Source organism: Canis lupus, chromosome 13 (assembly GCF_003254725.2).
Source record: "Canis lupus dingo isolate Sandy chromosome 13, ASM325472v2, whole genome shotgun sequence".
Taxonomy (NCBI): Eukaryota; Metazoa; Chordata; class Mammalia; order Carnivora; family Canidae; genus Canis; species Canis lupus.
The window spans coordinates 19,799,351-19,821,076 of NC_064255.1; the positions used below are offsets into that span (position 1 = coordinate 19,799,351).

At 40.6% G+C, this 21,726-nt stretch overlaps 1 protein-coding gene and 1 long non-coding RNA gene across 2 annotated transcripts in view; one reads left to right on the forward strand and one right to left on the reverse strand.

Annotated features, from left to right (window-relative positions):
• LOC112662424 (uncharacterized) overlaps positions 1–17,978 on the forward strand; it is an 88,624-nt gene extending 70,646 nt beyond the window's left edge. Inside the window, exons 4-5 of the long non-coding RNA XR_004815464.2 lie at positions 8,612–8,801; positions 16,606–17,978. This is a non-coding gene — a long non-coding RNA (uncharacterized LOC112662424). The remainder of the gene's footprint in view (positions 1–8,611; positions 8,802–16,605) is intronic.
• Positions 1–21,726, reverse strand: part of SNTB1 (syntrophin beta 1) — a 239,160-nt gene that overhangs the window by 208,899 nt on the left and 8,535 nt on the right. The gene's annotated exons all lie outside the window — the stretch shown is intronic.

The following is a 21,726-nucleotide window of genomic DNA, read 5'->3' on the forward strand; positions in this document are numbered from 1 at the left end:
GAGGCACGGTATCTGTTGACATCCCCTTCTATGGAGGAATGAGCAGAGCATCTTGGATCAGGAAACCTTCATTCTAGACTCATTTTGCCATAAACTGCCAGTAGGACGTTAGGACACCCTGCATCTCTTCAGGCTATCAACCAGAGGCTGTCTCTGGGCCTCCAGCCGTCCTACATTTATATTTCATGGCTGCTCCCAGGAGATGCTCTTTTATCCTGGCATAACTACCTCCCTTCCTCTCTGGTGAGGAAGGATCCCTGATCTCTCCTAAAGATGCAGGAAGGGTGTCTGAGCTATTTCTAAAAGCTCTCAAGGGTGATAAGAGACCCAGGTCACTTCCACTTCTGAAATTCCCAATATGCCATGGAATTAAGAGACGTATATTCTCGCATGCTTATATTTTGCAAATGACTCTTATTTACAACCACAATAAAACTTCGTTTGGGAACAATGTCAAAAGTCTCCATTTGAGACCTTTTACGAATCGGGAGGCCTACGGTGAAATGTCCCACCTGCTCCTCTCTCATAAATCTGGTCATTTCAGTACCACCAGGAGCTTAGCACGTCGCTGTCACGTGGCGGATAATAAAGAAGTACTTGCTAAATGAAAAATGCACACATGGATGAATAAACAGTCTGCATGTCCTTGGGCTCTGCATACTTCATTAGGAAAATAATCAGATGACAATATGGTTATCTGAGAAGCATGTTGATTATAGTCAGCCCCCATGACTGGGTAGATGCTCAGAAATCACCTTTTTTTTTTTTTTTTTTTTTTTTTTTTTTTTCAATTTTCTTTTTTTTTTTTTTTTTTTTTTTTTTTTTTTTAATTTATTTTTTTATTGGTGTTCAATTTACTAACATACAGAATAACACCCAGTGCCCGTCACCCATTCACTCCCACCCCCCGCCCTCCTCCCCTTCTACCACCCCTAGTTCGTTTCCCAGAGTTAGCAGTCTTTATGTTCTGTCTCCCTTTAGAAATCACCTTTAATCTACAGATCTAAGGGACAGAAATAAGACTCTTACCTACTAATTAGAAATAATACCCCAGTTTTAGCTGTAAGCCTCCAATACCAATCTTCGACTGGGATACATTTTGATCATTTCGATTTACAATGAGAAAGGACAGAATTCTCCAGAAGCCAAAGACTAGGTCCCCTGAAAGAGCACCTGCCATGGTTTTATTCATAAATGTTTTTGAGGGGATTAGGAGAAAACAGATGTTTAAGTAAACCCTTACTCACGGGTAAACAGGACACTCAAAGACCAACCAAAATGCTGGATTTGGAAAAACCCCAAGATCACGCAGCATGGTCTTGATGTTACAGGTATGTATTCCCCACCCAAACAATAGCTATTGCTCTCAAAGTTTTATTTTTCAGCCAGTGTCTCCTGCTAGATTTTCCCAATGAGGATTTCTCATTGGTGGCTAGAAAGTGGAGAATCATCTTGGAGATACAGGGGAGGAACAAAAAAAAAAAAAGAGAGAGAATCAGCTGCCAAAGGTATTGGTTGGTTTCCAATACCTCAAAATGGTAGGGTCAGTTCTCAAGATTTCCCATAAATGTGCCTAAACCGCCTATGCAAATCTGTGCTTCAAATCCATAGCCCTTGGAAGGAAGAAAACACGACTTGACATGTACCTTCCTCACAGAGTTCATGGAGAGGATTAATGAGTTAATAAGCATTAAGCATTTTGCAAGCCACAGGTGACTGGCAAACATTATTAGGACCACATTTTTCCTACCAAAATGGTTAAGGTTTTGAACAGATGGTAGAATCCCAGGAGAAATGTCCCCTTGTGATACAGGAAACTAGATGCCCAGTCTCAGGTAATAGGCTGCCCATAAAAATGCCCTAGGTTGTCCAGTCACTAGTGGCAGGGACAGATTTACACAATATGAAGGCAACAGTATCCCCCAAAGCACTATTGAAAGTAACCGAAGTAATAAGCAATTCCAATTAACGGTGGCATTTGCAGCAGCAGCAGAAACACTTTGGTGAGGCTGATGTTTCCCTGAACTCTGTCCTTTCTCAAGTCTGAAACTTATTTAGCTGTTTTGCAAACTACAGCTCTGTTAACAATGCATGGCCATTTGCTTCGGCCACATCCAGACTTTATGTGCACATGGACATAATCTAGTCAAACTGCAATCACTGTATTTATTTGATACAACTCAGGTGGTTTCCAAGATTCCTGTTAGCAGGGAAAATACAGAGTTATTAAGTTCATTTTAGGCTTAAATATGTCTCCTTCCTGGAACATAGCCTCCTAAGTAACTCTATTTACTCTCAAAGCACAAATCCTGTGAAATGGCTAAGCAGCTAAAATTTATTGAAGGATCTTCTGTACCCTGCAAAATGATATTCTATTTATCTTGCAATGTGGCATGCTTAAAAGCTCTAGAATGATCAGTCACCCAAAAAGGGAAAAATGCCGGTTGCTTTTAGGAAGGCAACAACCTCCAAATTAGGGAGTCCCAACCCTTCATTTCACCAGGGTTCTAGCACTTCTGCACACGTTTCCATTTCCAGGACAAAAGAATTCATCTTAGCAGGGCTGTGAAGAGTCAATTTCAGGAGGAGAGCACAGAGGCGGGGCAAACACTCAGGAAGCTATTACAGGACATCGGGAGAAATATAATGAGACCCTGAAAGAAATTAGTGGCAGTGGTAATTCAAATGTGGACTGACTGATTACCTATGTGTGTCAGGCTTTGTGTTAGGGGTTGAGCTTCCATTGCCACAAGGGGGGTCTCAGTCTCTGTGAGCACCCAGCACACACATAAATCACCATGAGGGGCCCCTGGGTGGCTCAGTCGGTTAGGTGTCCAACCCTTGGTTTTAGCTCAGATCACAATCTCAGGGTTCTGGGAATGAGCCCCATATGAGGCTCTATGCTCCATGGGGAGCCTGCTTGAGGATTCTCTCTCTCTGCCTCTCTCTCTCCCTACCATGTCTGTCTTTCAAGAATAATTTTTTTTTAAATCACCATGATATCTCTTAACTGCTATTACTGGGGCATAAATAAAATGCCCCCAAATCACAAATTGGGAGGACGCGGAGACTAGATAGTAATGACAAACTTCACAAAATGACATACTGAAAAGAATTTCACTCATTTTTTTAAAGATTTTATTTATTTATTCATGAGAAACACACACACACAGAGAGAGAGAGAGAGAGGCAGAGTCACAGGCAGAGGGAGAAGCAGGCTCCATGCAGGGAGCCCGATGTGGGACTCGATCCTAGGTCCCCAGGATCACACCCCGGGCTGCAGGCAGCACTAAGCCACTGTGCCACCGGGGCTGCCGAATTTCACTCATTTAGAAGGAGGAAAGTACATTTCTTGGCAACATGCGACACATGTTTGCTAGGTCAATACCTGTTGAGTCACTGATTCATGCATCCATCCAATCATTCCTTTTTCATGTGTTCATCAGGCCTCCCCTGTGCGCCAGGCTCCACATGGGGCCCTGAACATGTTATTTTGAATGAACCCCAGTGGGGACAGATGAAACAGTGGTGGATGTTAGGCTATGAAGTTTCACTTACACCCTGATGTCACTAGGGATCCAGGTAAGGATTCCTGAGCTGGCAAATGACATGATCACAACTTCTATCAAGTAAAATCATTTTGGCCTAAAAAAATTGAAAACAGAAGATCAGAGAGGCTGATGAGTGATAGCACAACCATGAAGACATTGCTACAGTGGAGAAACAGGATGGTTAAGACCCAACTAGGACAAGGGGAGTGGGCACAGAGAGAAGTGTAAGGATGTGCAAGCTGTCAGGGGACAATGAACAGAGCTCTAAGAGATGGGCAGATACAGAGCATCCGAGCCTCAGTTTCCTGATTTGGATCAATAGGAGAAGTTTGAGTTTATTCCCCAGCTGAAAGGCATTGGAGGAGGTACATTTGAGCAGGGGAGTGAAACGTGGCTGGGGGCATGCCACTTTTGAGAAATGTCTGGGTCATTCATGCAAGAATGTCCAGTGGGCCTTTGTGGAGTTCAGAATAGAGGTAGCAGCTAGAGAAAGGGATTTGAGAGTTGTGTGCAGCTAAGTGACAGGTGAGACCACAGAAGTAGACAAGCAGCAGATACAGACAGAACCTTACCAAAGTCTATTAGAGGCAGATGGGGAATGACGATTTAGTGAAAAAAGGCAAGTGGCAAAACAGAACTAGGAAAAGCTGCTCTTGTGAAGTCAACAGGCAAGAGAGAGTTTCCAGGAAGAGAGCTAATAAGTAGCAAAAAAAGCACTGAAACACAACCCCTTCTACATTCCTTTCACCACCACTCCCCACCACTACCACACCAAATTTGTGTGTCCCATTTGCAGACACATCCTTTAACATCTTTTCCAGCTATGCCTGAATACTGATCTGTGGCTGTGGTAAATAGTTAAGTCCAAGACCCCATTAACACCAGTGCTGGTGAGACTATCCAATATGATCAAGGGCTAGAAATCTGATTGGGCTCAAAGGAACCCTAAGCAGTAAACATGAAAATCCTTGTCCTTATGGATGACAAAAAGTTTTTGTAAATTGTGAATCAGTCATTGGCTTAACAGAATTTCCAAAAAAAACCCTGAGTTATAGCAATGCTGTGTTTCCAAGAAACAGGAATGGTTTCTTCAGCTCCCTGTCTTATTCTTTGGATAGTCAACTGCAATTTTCTGGAAGGGGTAAGCTACAAAACCAAAACAAGCTGGTGCCACCAATGAACATCAACTGATAACAGCAGTTTGGTTAGTACTTAAGACTGAAGAGAAAGCATTTTATCTGTGAGATATCTCTTAATTTTTTCAAGCTATTAGTATAGACATTTTTCCTTTCATAAATGTAACACAGGATATTCTGAGTTCAGTTTGTGTTTTATTTTATCTCATTTAAAATAAACAAATGCAGACAGAAAAATATAAAAGAGCAAAAAAATAACTCGGGCCCAATTGGAGCTTGAGTAATTAAACCAAGCTCTTGTCGTCTTGTGTTGTGCCCCGTGGAGATCATCTCATCCCAGGTTTCCCTTTGAGTGAAGCTAAAGCCTTTTTTCTCAAATTAGGTCCCTAGAGAGTGAGAGCCCTAAAGAGGCCTGTTGACCTACAGGCTATCAGGAATGTCTGCTGAATCAGTGATTCTTCACTTTAAAACAAGTAAGTGGTAGGGAGTGAAAAGATAATATCTAGAGTTAATGTCAAGGAAATGTAGCATAAGCATATTATTAAAGTTAGGGTGGTAACCACTGAAAGAACTAAATATGGAAACTGTTACAAGTGGTTTCCTCTAGGAAGTGGGCTGGAAGCTAGGGGCGGGGGGAGGGTGGGGATGGATGGGGCAAGAGACTGTGCTTTTCATTCTAAGACATTCTGTACTTTGCAATTTTTTTTAAACCAGTGGCATTTGTATTTGAATAATATGAAAGTGAGAAAAAGCAATTAAATATCACTATTGCATGTATACTTACTTCATCTTGTGTAATATACATTTTTGGATATATACCCACAAAGCAGAAAGAGATTATTTTTACAAAGAAAAAGACTGAGAAACCAGATATATAAGTTAAGGCCTAAGGCCACAAAATGTATAGCCAAAGTAAGAAGCCACTCTACTAGGTCTGTATTTTATCCACGGGTTATCCAACTGCCCTTTTTTTTTTTTTTTTTTTTTTTTTTTTAATGAATCTCACAAAACAAGAAGTGGATTTATTCTTATTCAGGAAGTTTCAGACTATACTATAGGCCTTCCTGGACAATTATTCTATCACATCTCAGCCTTATTTGACATCACATATGTTACAGAGAATGAGCACCTGGGTGGTTCAGTTGGTTAAGCATCTGCCTTCGGCTCAGGTCATGATCCAAGGGTCCTGAAATGGAGCCCCTGGGCTCTATCTGAGCAGGGAGTCTGCTTCTCCTTCTCTCTTTGCTGCTCCCCCCTCCCCACCCCCTCACTCATGCTCTCTCTAGTTATTGCTCTCAAATAAATAAATAAAATCTTTCATAAATAAATAAATAAATGCTATGGAGAAGAAGGAAAGTACCATTGGCTAGGATATCGAATTGGTTTCCTAAAAGTCACGGAAGGAGGTACAGTGACACCCCCGTATGACCACCTCTAAGTGGCCAAGTATATCAATCAGCTGCTGCTGCTCTAACAAAATATCACAAACTGGGTGGCTTAAGCAACAGAAATTTATGGTCTCCCAATTCTGGAGACCAGAAGTCCAAAATCAAGGTGCCAGAAGGGTTGGTTTCCTTTGGGGACTGTGTTCTGGGACTTTCTCAATGGCTATGAGATAACCAACTTCTCCCTACATCCCTTCATATGGTTTCCTTTCTATGAATGGCTGCCTGTCCATATTTCCCTTCTTACAAGAATTTTATTAAGTGATACTGGATTATGGGCTCACCTTACTCCAGTATGGCCTCTCCTAACTAATTACATCTCCAACATTTCAGTTTCCAAATAAGGTTGCCTTTTGAGGTATGGGGAGCAGGGAAGGTTAGGACTTCAACATTAATTGGTGGGGGAGGCGACATAATTTAACCCATAACACTAAGAGATGACCAAATCCTTGAAGTTTTCCCCCAGACATTTATAGAGTTTACAGAAGATTTTTTTTTTCTGGGTGCATATCCCATTAAAAGTTAAAATCAATTGGAAAACAAGATTTACTAGCCAGAAATTCATTTTATATTACCTAGTTTTGAACCCTCCACTAAGTAAAATGGAGATTGCTAACCATAATATTATTGCCTCTAAGTGAATAAGTACTCTAGGATGCTTTGGGACCAAAGGAAGCAATAATGATTTAAATTATAAATAAACATGTATGCATTTACACACACAAAATGTTATAAACAACAGCTGTTCTACAACAAAGTCCAACATCCAACAATGTAAAAGCATTCACCTAATAACTACATTAAAAGAGTCAACCCTCAAGTGGCTACATCACATTTTAGGGGGGCCTGTCAATTATAACCGTGCAGCTGAATGAAGTCTCAGCCCCTTAAGCCGGGGAAACACACATAAAAATTTAAAATCCAATTTACTTTTTCATTTGACCGTGATATTTACCTTCTGCTTTTTACTCAGAAAGAAAAACAAGGACAAGAAGCTTCCTTTGGATTTCTAGTCAAATGTTCTACAGGTCTTGACAGCAAGGGCACATCACAAGACACTTAAAAGGGGAAAAATTTCTTCTTATTATTAGGTCTGTCTAATCAATAGTTCTCCTAAAATAAGCAATAGTTTATTAACCTAAAGAGCTTTTGCAATTGTATCTAACTTGGGACAACTATTCTGGGTTAATTTTGAAAACAAGTGCTGGCAGCAAACTAATGGAGAATAGCAAATATTTCCCATGAGAGTAAATTATATAAAGCTGATAATTTCCCAAATACACCTACTTCTCACCCTTGGCTGGTTTCTGCTACTTCATTCATTCATTCACTCACTTTTCACTGAGTCACTCAACAATTATTCACAAATCCTAACCTCCAAGTAGGTCTCTTTCCTCAAATTTGTAGTATTACTGTTTAGAATTGGAATGCATTGTTTAAAATAAAAGTAATATTACACATTAGACTCAGTCTTGCATATTCAGTAAGTGCCCTATGTATCACAATGAGATCAGGAGAAAAATTATGTCAATACCTATAATTAAAGCATAAAACAAAATGAATTATGCTCTGTCATGAAAAAAAACTCTTTCTCCTTATCTTTAATCTTTTTTCAAACACTTCCTCCTCCTCCTTCTACTTGCCCTGATGAAAGCCTGGCTTTCCCTTGAAAATACCACTTCCTTTGTATTCGTTTGTAACTCTTTCCAGTTCTGCGCCACTCCTTTGACTTCTGTCCACCTTCAAGGGCAAAGAAGAAAAATCAGCAAACTCCACATTCCCTCCTGCCCCTTCCACATACTTGATCCTCTACAATCTTTCAATGAACTCTGCCCCTTAAGCTATTCAGAGGTGTGGAAAGTCATACTCATGACACCCTTCCCAGGGAATGTGCTTAGAATCCCTGCTGAGCGAGCAGCTGGTCATGTGGCCTGCTTTCCTGGACACAGCTATCTAGACAAAGGAGAGACACACCTGACTTAGGTCACACCAATCAGAGTCCTTCTCTGTAGGGAATTTGGAATTGCAATACTCTTCGCATAAAATGCAAAATGATGTTAAAAAACAGCAGGGCAGAGGAAATACATACATTCATATTCATCCATTCATCCTTCAATACCTACTCATTGCCTGGGGCTAGCCAAATACTGAGGCAGGTCCTCTATTGCACAGTGTGGCAGGAGGTAAGAAGTAGAAGAATTTAGCTGAAGCATAGAGTTTACCCGGAAAGTTAAAAAAAAAAAAAAAGGCTGGGGCTGAAAGTGTAGCAGGTTCAGAAAGCCGACCAAAGATTTGGGTTCATGTCACGGTTACAATGACAAAGTAGCTGGCATTACAAAATGTCTTTGAACTGGTTCATGGAAAGAAGTCCTCTGCTTTTCCATCACTTGCCTTTTAAGACTCATACCTTGAACGTAACCAAAACTGACCAAAATACAATTCCAACCCACCTTTTTTATTACTATCTCTTTCACCATAGTTCTCCCGGATTCAGTGCAAAGCAAATTCCAATGGAAGAAGAGAGAACATGGACTCTGTAGGGCTCCTCCTCCCTTGGATCATAAACACCCTGAGCGAAGGTGCTCCGTTACTAAGCTTCTATCTCTGGAATTTGCTAGAACACCTGGAACACAGGAGATCCGCAGTCAATATGCACAGACGGAAACTGAGTAAGCAACATGCATCGTGAGCTTGGAGATGCAACTGGGGTAGAATGAGTTAAAAAAAAAAATCACTCAGGATTTCTGAAAGAATACCTTGCTGGGTGTGGAGAGTAAGTCTGGGAAATGTGCTTTCTTTGGCATAAAGAGGGAGTTGGAGGAAAAAGGTAGAAGGAGAGCCAAATACTTTCAAAGAACAACATTATGTCCTAAGGATAGAGTGATTTAACGGTATGCAACACACCTGTGCTTGCCCAACGGCACAATGATTAAGAAATACTGTTATCGCCTTCAAAAGGAAGTTTTCTGAAACATTAAATATGATAACCTCCCAGTGGATTTTTCCATAGCAATTGCAGCAACCACTGCTAATCATGCTGCTAAAAAGATAAGGCAGGCTGGGGTCTGAGAGAGAGGACACAGGCTTCCTGTGAAGAAATGCTGTCCCCAAATGTAATCTATCAGCACACCATCTATCAAGTGTTTCATTCGAGGGACCAACCCAACTTCAGTTCAAAAACTTCTTCCTACCCCCTCACCACTCCGTGCCCACCCCCCAAAGTCCTAGGCTTCTGACAACCAGAATTATAAAGATTTTGGCAGTGAGGGCACAAGTTGTGCAAATCAGCTAGATAACTTCAAACTCTACATTGTTTTAACTAGTCAAATACCGATTTTCCTAAGGTGATTTTTAAAAATCCCATTTACAAGACTCTAGAACACATTAACAATCAAAGATTTAATCTGAATTTTAATGCTGCTACCAAAGAACAACAAACTCCTCCCCCCAAAAAAAACTGGATTTGTTTTGTCATCTTCGTATACTTGTGAACTGAAGCACCTGAGAAAACATTTTTTTTTAAAGAGTTTATTTATTTATTGAGGAAGAGAGAGAGGGAGAGAGCACCAGCAGGGAGAGGGGAGAGGGAAAGGGAGAAGCAGACTCCCCACTAAGCAGGGAGCCCAATGTGGGGCTGGATCCTAGGACCCCAAGATCATGACCTGAGGTGAAGGCAGACGCTTAACTGTGTCACCTAGGTGCCCCTCAAAGAACTTTTGTAACTGTGACTACCTCACAGTATCTTTCTCAATGATAAATATATGCTTCAACTTTTTTAAAAAAGATTTTATTTATTTATTCATGAAAGACACAGAGAGAGATGCAGAGACACAGGCAGAGGGAGAAGCAGGCTCCATGCAGGGAGCCTGACGTGGGACTCGATCCTGGGTCTCCAGGATCAGGCCCTGGGTCAAAGGCAGGCGCTAAACCGCTGAGCCACCGAGGTGCCCCATCTTCAAGTCATTTTTCATACAGGTCAAGCATGATTTAAAAAAAATTTTTTTAAGGTGTGGAAAGAAAAAAATCCCACAACTGGGTTTAGTTGTGACAATAATAGGGTAAGATCTAGGAAATGAAATCTTCTTCCCATCTATCTCCTTTTCCCTTCATGAATCAAACTGGAAGAATGAGCAAGCAGCTGGTGGATTCAATATGAAGACTGGCTACATCACCACCAGTTAGCAAGAAGCTGGAGAGACCTCAAGAGATCCTTTAGACCACAAGATGTCCTGAAGCCTGATACAACTCACTAACTTCCAACAGAATGCTGGAATGAGGATCTTGCTGTCTAAACTTCTCTTACCACGGCTCTCAGGCCCCACCCGCCCAAGTTAATTCACAACAGAAGAAATTTCTCAGGCCTCCCATAGAAAGAGGGAGAACCCTCTTTCAAACTAACTGGAGGTCCTCTGTAGAGTCTTAGGCTAAAGAAAGCTATTGATTGGTTCATCCAAACTAACTGGAGGTCCTCTGTAGAGTCTTTCAAACTAACTGGAGGTCCTCTGTAGAGTCTTAGGCTAAAGAAAGCTATTGATTGGTTCATCCATTCAACTAGTATTTACTGAGTGCCCACTAAGCTCCATGTAATCCTCTAAGCATTGGGAATACAGCTGTGAACAGGGGAGAAGGATAAGAAACCCATCAACAACATACAGTACAGCATATGTGTATACAGGAGCATATAAAAATCTGTACTTTGAGGTGCCAGAAAGAAAGCAGGGTAAAAATATAAAGGGGTTGTTATAACACCTAATAACAATTAGCTGTTATTAACAATTAGTTTTGTAGCTATAATATCAAGATGCCAATTCTTCAATTCTCAGATGCTAACTACTTCAGGTCATGATGGTAATATTAGTTTTTATTAGTAATTCAGTCAGTGCTGATCCTGGAATTATGGTCATTTAATTCCTTGCCCCTTGTGACCATTTCTTATCTGCTGCTTCAAACTCTGGTCCCTCTAAAACGGGGAGGAGGCACAGTCTTTGGAGAAGGAATCACAAGCTCATTCTGCTGCTCTCTTGTTTTCAGAAGGGCCTGAGAAGGGCCATGGCCACGCCTTCTGAGCAGCTTCTTGTTTTACTTTCATGGTCACAAAACCATTTTCAATGATCCATCTCCCAATTAGTCTCTCTCTACTGACTCATGGTTTTGTCCCTGGCTGTCTGTAAGGTCACAATTTTGAAAGCCATGTAAATCAGGCTGTCAGCTCTAGCTATAAAAACATAGGATGCCCATGTAAATTTGACCTGTAGATAAACAACAAATACATATTTTAAGATTTTTACTTCTTTATTTGAAATAGAGTGTGCGGGAGAGAGCGTAAGTAGGGAAGAAGCAGAGGAAGAAGGAGAAGCAGACTCATTACGAGCAAGGAGCCCGACATGGGGCTCAATCCCAGAACCCTGAGATTATGACTTGACCTGAAAGCAAACACTTAACCGACTGAGCAATCCAGATGCCCCAACAAATATTTTTTTAACATTATTTATTTATTTGTTTGTTTATTTGAGAGAGAGAAATAGTGTGAGTGGGGGGCAGAGACAGAGGGAGAAGGAGAAGCAGGGTCCCCGCTAAGCAGGAAGCCCGACATGGGGTTTAATCCCAGGAACCTGAGATCATGATCCAAGTCAAAGGCAGATGCTTAACCAACTGAGCTCCCCAGGCACCACCACCCCCCAAAAAAATATTTTTTTAGCAGGGTATGCCCCATGCAATATTTGGACATATTTATACTCAGAAAAGTTATTTGTATCAAATAACCCTATTTTATCCAGTAACCCTGCATGTGAAGATTTTGGGAATTAGATGAATGATTTCAGGAGCCTGGATATCAAGTTTTGCCTCACACAAAAAGAAAAATTGCTCCCAAGTAACAGTACTATGGCAAGGCTAGCACACATGAGAGCACAATTTAGCAGTGCCCTATGTACCACCACCACCAGTAACAACCTTTGCCAATGCCTAGCCCTGTCAATTTTGACTAACACACTAGAGAAATTTATTTGAACACTTTGCAAAGACAGATGGTCTCATTAGACACTTGACAAAAAAGAAAAATCGTGCTAGATCTCAATTACTATTTGCCCATTCCCTAAACTCCCTGCCAAATTTTTATGAGATGTATTCCAACGCCTCCCATAGGAGGTGAAATTGTTTTGCTAGGGCTGCTAGAGCCAAGTGCCACCAACTCAGTGGCTCAACCCACAGAAGCATTCTCTCACGGTCCCGAAGGCCAAGAGTCGGTAGTCGAAGTGTTGGCAGGGTCGGTCCCTTCTGTGAGGGTGAGTCTGTTCCAGGCCTCTTCCAGCTTCTGGGGGTTTCCTGGCAACCTTTAGCATTTCTTGGCTTATAAATCCATCACCCCAATCTTTGCCTTCATGTTCACATGGGATTCTCTGTGTGTGGGGTCTGTGTCCAAATCTCAACTTCTTTATAAGGACAGAAGTTATATTAGCTGGGGGACCCCCGACCCCTCATCTTAATCAACCATGTCTGCTATGACCCTGTTTGCAGATGCCACATGCTGAGGTACCAGGGGTATGCACTTCAGCGTATGAATGTGGAAGGGACACATTGAACCTGTAACGATGGTAAATCTGTAAAAGCATCAGAAAGACCAGAGGGGAAGCCAACACCCAGCAAAACAAGTCTGTTTATGGAGGCTGACAGGCAGGGTGTGTGAAGTGAGAGGTGCCCAGGGCCTGAGTCCTGCCACAGGAGTCTATGCCATGCCAGGGGAGGCTGGCAAGTGGACAGAGGGAGGCCACTCCACCTGGCAAGGATGCCATCTTCACACAGCCTGGAAGTAGGCAGTGGTAGACAAGAACGACTTCCTCCAGCCTGGTTCAGGCCCTGCCCTGGCTCTGCAAAACTGTTCCCGACGTTCACAATCCCTCCCTCATTATATGCATAGCATTCACTATCTGTAACACTCCTCTGGCAAAAGTGCTGTATGCGTTTTCTTATGTACATTCTGTCCCTACAACTATGGCAAGGGAAACTTCTGGTTTTCCCAAGGTATATTTTGCCTGCGTGTTTTACATTAGAGGCACACAAAGAGGCAATTATGAACATAACCAAAAAAATAAATAAATAAACTAGCTGAGAATGGAATTTTACACATCAGTGTCTGAGATTCCTTCTGTAAAAAGCTTGTTGTCTCGGATAATTCTTCCAGGCTTTATGGGCCTTTTCAAAAAATACACAACGTGAATTCTTGGAGCAGTTAAAAAGGTATATTAATTATTTTTCCCTGATAGCTACAGAGCGATAAAACTACCATACTAGTAACCTGGTCTCCTGTCATTTCATGACTATTGAGGCAAATTTATGGAGAGTACAGTCTCTGGAAAAATGAGAAATAATGATCCTAAGACATGAGTTATATAACTCAAAATAAGATGTATCCATATAAAAATTTTAAAGCTTTTCAAATATTTGAAAACTAGTAAATCCACTGCAAAATTCTATTTTCCACATTTTAAAAGGAAGGATCACCTGGCTTAGTTAACCTAGGCCCTCTTTCAACTGGGGATAGAAATGGGGCCTAAAGACATTCTCTAGCAGCTGTCGACCCAATGCTATGAATGTTATATTTACAGTCAATAAGTCTCACCAACCAAAGCTGTTTGTTTCTTACGTTTTGGCCAAATTGTGTCATGTTAGGGCCATGGCCAATGACCAACAGCAACTGCCAATGGGTCAATTCTCTTTAATTCTCTAAAGTTCTAAGATGGAAAAGACCTGACCCCTTCTCTTAGAATCACAGTCTATTACGGAAAGACAGATAGACAAATAGTGCATAAAAATAGCCAACGCTGGGCAGCCCGGGTGGCCCAGCGGTTTAGCGCTGCCTTCAGCCCAGGGTGATCCTGGAGACCCGGGGTCGAGTCTCATGTCAGGCTCCCTGCATGGAGCCTGCTTCTCCCTCTGCCTGTGTCTCTGCCTCTCTCTTTCTCTGTGTGTCTGTCATGAATAAATAAATAAAATCTTTTTAAAAAATAGCCAACACACTTTGAACTCTTTGTGCTAGATACTATATTGAATTCTATATTAACTCGTTTAATTCCCACATCAGTCCTACAAGGAAAAAAGTACTATTGTCATCTCCCTGTTTGCTACAAGGAAACTGAGTTCTAGGCAGGTAAGTCTTCTGTCAAGGTCACATACCTAGTTTGTCCACTTTGGTCCTGCCCACTCCTTATCTAAAAATGTCAATAGGACTGAGGTTGAGAAACACAATACTCCCTTTCAGCTCAATTAATCTAACTTGTGCATAATCTTCCTGCAGAAACTGCAATCAACTAACTGGATCTGCAAGACTCTCTATGAACCACACATTTAAAGAAATTAAAAATCAGACATAGGTAGCCAGAATGTTGCTTTGCAAACCTTTCCGAGGACAGTATATTCCATCTTGATCATGCCTGAACCAGCCTTTATGAACAGTTTTGGGACGGAAATGTGTCTGGATCTGAGTGCAGCCCATCTTCCACTTGGATTATTTCCTCTAAACACGTTTAAATTAGGCAATGTGGGGGACGCCTGGGTGGCTCAGAGGTTAAGCATCTGCCTTCCGCTCAGGTCATGATCCTGGAGTCCCAGGATCGAGTCCCACACCAGGTTCCCTGCATGGAGCCTGCTCCTCCCTCTGCCTATGTCTCTATCTCTCTCAGGAATAAACAAATAAAATCTTGAAAAAAAAATTAGGCAATGTGGTTTTGCAGGAGCATGTTAGCACATGTCTCCTCTGCAGTTGGGTCTACAGGCAGAGAAGGCTGCTTACAGGGAATGCCTGTTCTCTGCCCAGCGGCATCTTTTTTGGCAAGTGAGTATTCTTGACCTCACAGGGATGCCAAACAGCACTACCAGAGAAGTTAATGCCCCCAGGAGTAGCCCTTAACAAAAGATGAGTGAAGAGTTGGTGAGTAAGTTTTATTTGCTTCTTTATGCCTCGGGTGGAAATAAGCCAAGTGCCAGAGTGACTGAGTGGCCCATGGTGGGCCCTTGACGGGCTCATTCCCTTTACTATCTTATGTCCCCACTCTACCATCAGTGCTTCCTAGGCTTACATCCCAAATAAATGTCTTACCCCTGAGATCTGCATCTCAGGTTCTGCCTCTAGGGGAATACAAAAATGGAACAAATCTCAAAATAGATGAAACTATTAGATATGCACAACACACTGAAAAGTGAAGCAGAGAGAAAGGAACTTGGAGACATCCGAGTCAATACTGGTGGGAAAAAAATCTCAAAAAACTATTAATACACTCAGAGAGATCAGCAAAGATGTTGCATCCACAAAACAAGAGGATGCTATTAAAACAATGAACAATGAGAATAAGAAAATGTTCTTGGAACTTAGTGATATGACAGATGAAATGTAAAAAAAAAGAAATCAATACAAGAGCTGCAGATAAAAATCTAGTAATTCTCCATGAAAAAGAACAAAAAATAAACAGAGAAGGACAACTAGAGAAAAACCAACAAGACAGAACAAAAGTCAGCTTATTTTTCAGTTCAGTATCAATGCAGAGGTCCAGCATCCAACCAGAAGAATTTCTATGCACAGAAGCAAAGAAAAGGAAGGAGAGGAATTGTCAAATAAAAGAAGAAAATGTTCCAGAACTGGAGTTTAAGAGTCTTCAGACTACAGATCCTAGTCTACTCATTAAATGGCACTCTTAATGTCTCAGTTACTTTTTTTTAATGACACTCCTAGACCCAAAGAGATACCTTCCAATTCAGTGTTTTAAGTAATTGAATCCAAACAATAAGTACATCTTCATATCCTAAAAATTTAGCACCAGTTGGGCATTATACAACTTCTCAAAACTTGGGATCAATCATATTAGATATCGCCACCCTCATTTCCTATTCCATATTGCTTTTTGTTTTGTGTGGTACTTGTTTTTGTTTGTTTGCTTTGAAATCATAGCAACTGCAAAAAAAAAACAAAACAAAACAAAAATAAAACACAGTTTTGCAAAGATATTACATCATGGTGGAATGTAGCAATCTAATAGTGAAACTCCAGTTAATAGTTTGCCAAGTCCAAAAGATGTTCCTGCTTTCCTTGAAATTTGAAAATATTCCATGGCCCCTTTGTAAGTTCACTGGGGCACCGTATGGCCCCGTGGCACACAGTTTGGAAACCATAGCTTTAGCCTATCTGTGCCCATCAAGGGCTTAGAAAAATGATTAACAAAAATCCCATACCAAAGCCAATCACTATATATAACTCAGAATATCAGTGATAAAAAGAAAAATTTTAAATTACCAGAAAGAAAAACAGGCCACGTGTAAAAGAAAGAGAATGAAACATCTCATCGCAGAAAGACTTCGCACAGAAACTCCGAAAATGCTGGGGGAAAATGCTCATTCAGACTTATCTCACCCAAAGTATCAGTCCAGTGAGAGAACAGATTAAAGATATTTTCACTGATTTACCTTTCATACATTCTTTCTCAGGAAGCTATTGACAAACGTGCTCCAGCAAAACTACGGAGTAAAGCACAAGAGGTGACAGAGAATAGAAGAAAACAGAGCCCAGGACAGCCTGAGGAAGATGGCCATGCACCAGACCAAGAGAAAACCAGTCCACGGGGGCAGGGCAGGAAAATAAACAGAATGGATATGTGATCTGACCTGTATGAGCATTTGAAAAAGAATTATTCCTAGAAATCTGATACATCTAGTGCTGTTTTTTGGGGGAAAAAATTTAGATAGGTATATGAAAATGAAGCAAATGGCAAAAAAAGAGAAGCTCTTAGTAACTCAAGAAACCTGATCACAGAATATTCCATGGCTAGAAAATGGAAGAATATTGACATGATCACAATTTTATAAAAACTGATGGATTTAATCAATAATGGCTGAAATTGATATATGAAGTAGCAGTATATAGGCATATTATTTGAAATACTAGAATATGTATTTATATATATATTAGAATTAGAGTATATTATAATATTCCAAATATAATGTGCCTATACTGCTATTAGTATATATATTTTAATAAAAATTACTAAATCAATTAAAAATATATTCTAATATTCTAGGGGGATAGTAGAGAAGGCACTGGGCAAAGGAATGCTTTAATAAGCACATAATAGTTATTAGAATATATTTGTGTATGGTGAAAGAGAGTGGTCTAGTTTCATTCTTCTGCATGTGGATGTCCAATTTTCCCAGCACCATTTATTGAAGAGACTGTCTTTCTTCCAATGGATAGTCTTTCCTCCTTTATCGAATATTAGTTGCCCATAAAGTTCAGGGTCCACTTCTGGATTCTCTACTCTGTTCCACTGATCTATGTGTCTGTTTTTGTGCCAGTACCACACTGTCTTGATGACCACAGCTTATTTTAATAAAAATAAGTTATTAGTTAAAACATATATTCTAATATTCTGGGAGACAAAGAGAAGATATTGGGGAAGGGTGGGCAAAGGAATGCTACAAGCATATATTATTCTGACTAGGACAAATTCGAAACATAAAGTAGAGAACAGAGGACAATATGTGGCCATTGCAAGCAAAAAAGAAAAATCATTAACCTTGATTTTTGTTGCAGATAAAAAGCTTTCAGACAAAAACATTGGAAATACAGTAGTATCCCAAATAGCCAAGTAATTACCTATATTTTAAACTTCACTTTGCTTATGTAACCCTACCATACAAGTCACCTCTTCGGGAAGGCATTCCTTTGCCCGCCAGGTATCCTTAGAATCTTTAGCTACTCCATAAGTTCTGCTACTTAAGCAAAATGCTTGTTAAACATTTAAGTAACATAAATTATTTTTATTAGAGAATATAGTTGCAATTTATATAAATGTGATTTATTATTCCACACTGGTCTCCCTCCAGAATGTTCGATTTCAGAAAAAGAATTTCATCTCATTCCCCTGTGGATTTTTCCTCCAATCTACTGACAAGGCACCACCTTACAAACATTACAAGAAAAATTATTTTAATAACTAGTTGTGTAACTATGACACACCATATGTCATCAATCTAAACTGCCCATTTTTTTTTCACATTTTATCATTTCTGATTTGAGGAATGTGCCTTCACATTGCTGGAGGCCCAGATGGAAGCTGAGTTCTTGCAGACAGAATTTACAACTACTCCTATCATTCATCAGGGGCCCTCTCAATCTGAATCCACTTTACATTATCTGCCTACGTATTTTTTTTAACTTACACTGACACTGTACGGTCAGACTTCAATATTTATCAGAACCAACTTGCAATTCAAAATCTTAGTGGACATATTTTTTCTTCCTTCTACCAAAGTCAAATCTCAGATGTGTGAGTTCCTTTGTTGTCCCTTCCTGTGTGATAAGTTTTTCACTTATCCCTATATGGAAGGAATGGCCCCTGACATTACAATTTTAAGCAGGCATCCTATTAGACACCTCATCTTAGACATTACTTTTTCCTTTTTCAAGGGCACATAAACAATGATATATCTTCCACTGGGTTGTCCCTGGGATTCCATTAAATACAGTATTAAATAAAAGAATAAAAACTACAGTATAATGCTGGCTTAGTAACAGTTATATAGATATTTCACATTTGTAACAAAAGAAACATTTGGGCTTCTTTTGGCTAAGAAGACCCCCACATCTCTATAAGTAAGCACTAGACAATTTTTGAAAGAATTTTGAATTTTGCTGTGTAGCTTAAATCTGTACTTGCCCACTTTCCCTTTACAAAACACTTTTCTGCATGTTCCTGCATATCAGCATTTTAAGACAAAGTTCACATTTGCCCACCAAAAACCACAGCAGCCTACGCTGTGATTTGGTTGATGGAAAATATCTGACGTTACTAAGAATCATCAATGAAGTATGCCCTTTGTAGGATCATAATTCACCTCTACAAGGCAAACCAACTCTCCCATGCCATCAGTTGCACCCTTCAGTTCCCGAACATGGCAAATCTCAAACTGTCCTTTGTGTCACCCAAAAGACTTTAGATCACATATGAAATGACCCCATCATTTCACTTACATGCTTGAACCCTCTATCTGCAAATAGTACTTAGCTAAGCATGCAACATGACATATTTTATAGTTAGTAAATATTTAGTGCTTACTACACTCCAGGCAATGAGCTAACCACTTTACAATGAGCTAACTTTTGCCCTTCACAATGAACCTACTGATTAAGAAATTGAGGCTTGTAGGTAAGTAACCTGCGCAAGCTCACACAGCTAGAAAGAGGTAGAGTGAGAATTTAAGCCTAGATTGGGTAAATCCAAGACCCACTCTCTAAACCACTGCATGATACAGCTTTGAGAAAAGATACAGATGCAATGAAACACGGGGACACCTGCACCCCGATGTTTCTAGCAGCAATGTCCACAATAGCCAAACTGTGGAAGGAGCCTCGGTGTCCACCGAAAGATGAATGGATAAAGAAGATGTGGTTTATGTATACAATGGAATATTACTCAGCCATTAGAAATGACAAATATCCACCATTTGCTTTGACGTGGATGGAACTGGAGGGTATTATGCTGAGTGAAATAAGTCAATCAGAGAAGGACAAACATTATATGGTCTCATTCATTTGGGGAATATAAATAATAGTGAAAGGGAATAGAGGGGAAGGGAGAAGAAATGGGTAGGAAATATCAGAAAGGGAGACAGAACATGGAAGACTCCTAACTCTGGGAAACGAACTAGGGGTGGTGGAAGGGGAGGAGGGCAGGGGGTGGGGGTGACTGGGTGGCGGGCACTGAGGGGGGCACTTGACGGGATGAGCACTGGGTGTTATTCTGTATGTTGGTAAATTGAACACCAATAAAAAATAAATTTATTATTTTTTTTAAAAAAGAATCTGTAACAAAAGGAAACAAGGCTGGTTTGAAGAGCAAGCTTCTTGAATGGGGTATGCCAACTGCAGTAACACTTAGCACCCAGTCATCAAATTTGAGATGGAGCTCCCTGCATTCATCAACACGCTAAGAATGATGCTTCAAATCACAGGGAGGAGAAGTAGTTTTAAAAAGCACTAAACAAGTATGGGTCATCATCCTGATTTCCTTAATAATCACTCTTGAGTGTGAACTTTTCCATCTTGTCTATCCCGCTGTGGGAGTGGGGCTCATTTGCATGAGTCTGTTAGGACATTGACTTCGTAGTGTGTGTTGCATATTTTCTCTTAAGTCGCAATCTGCAGGCCAGAGCTAAAGGCAAGCTATTATTATAGATCAAAGCCGGTGAAGTGGGTAATGAGGTTTGGTATATAAAACACTTGGTATAAATGCAGGGGAAATTCTGGCTTTTCTTTAACATTAACTGCTTTGAAATGCATCATTTGCAAGAGAACTCTTAGTAGGCCACTAGCTGCCAGAGAATAATTTCCCTTCACCAAACAGACCAGTGGTAGCTTCGGCTGGATGCCTTTCACAAATGTGGAGCCGTGTGCAGTGAGTTATTTTTAATACATACTCCATGGGGTGAGTGTTACAATGCACCGCGGAATGTGAAGAGCATCACCCACCACAGCAGAAACTCGGAATTGAAGGACACTTCTGATCAGCTTCACGTAAGGAACAGGGTCTGAATTTTCAGGTTGCTACACAAGCTTTAAGAAAAAAACAATTAAAATATCTAAGCAGACAGTTTTCATCTTCCCAGGTAGAAAGTGTTCTTACATATTCCGACTGGTAGGTCCCTGAGCCACAGGGGAGCAAAGGAAAGGTGGTTATAAATATAACATTAAAAGGATAATTACATTTTCCAATAAATATAACATTAAAAGGATAATTACATTTTCCAATAACTTTTAAAATTATGTCTGGCTCCTCTTTTGCCTTTCAGGACTGGTCTATGTTAAGTAAATGCTTTCCAGGTCTCTAAAGTGACTTCAGTAGTCTTCTTTTGGACAGACCAAGATATAGTTTTCATTATCGATGCTAAATGTGTATGATTACCGCAGTCCAATGGCATGAGTGCTGGAGGATGGAAGTCATCAGAAAAGGTCACTCAGGCCTCAAATTGCTTTCCCTCTTCCCTTCCTTCCTTCCTTGTTGTCTTTCCTTCCTTCCTCCCACTCTTACTCCCCCCACTCACTCTCCCCTTCCCTTCTTCCTCCCTTCTGTCTACCCCTCTATTTTTTCCTTCCTAAAACATTTTAATTTTTTAAAAGATTTTATTTATTTATTCATGAGCGACACAGAGACAGAGAGAGAGAGACAGAGGCAGAGACACAGGCAGAGGGAGAAGCAGGCTCCACGCAGGGAGCCCGATATAGGGCTCTATCTTGGGACTCCAGGATCACGCCCCCAGCTGAAGGCAGACGCTCAACCACTGAGCCACCCGAGCATCCTCGCTAAGACATTTTAAAATCAGTCTACTATATGCCGGTACTATGCTATATAGGCTGGGGTAAAAATCATGCCACTTGTATGACTAATCTCAAGAACTTTATGATCAGCCTCAAATGCCCTACTTCTTTAATAACTTGTCAACTCCCTGAAATCAGAGGCCATGCCTTCTACCTCTCAGACTCTGTTTTGTCCACTCTACATGTCTGGAGTTTGTGTAGTATGCAGCAGCAAGAGCTTGATGGGTGTTAGATAA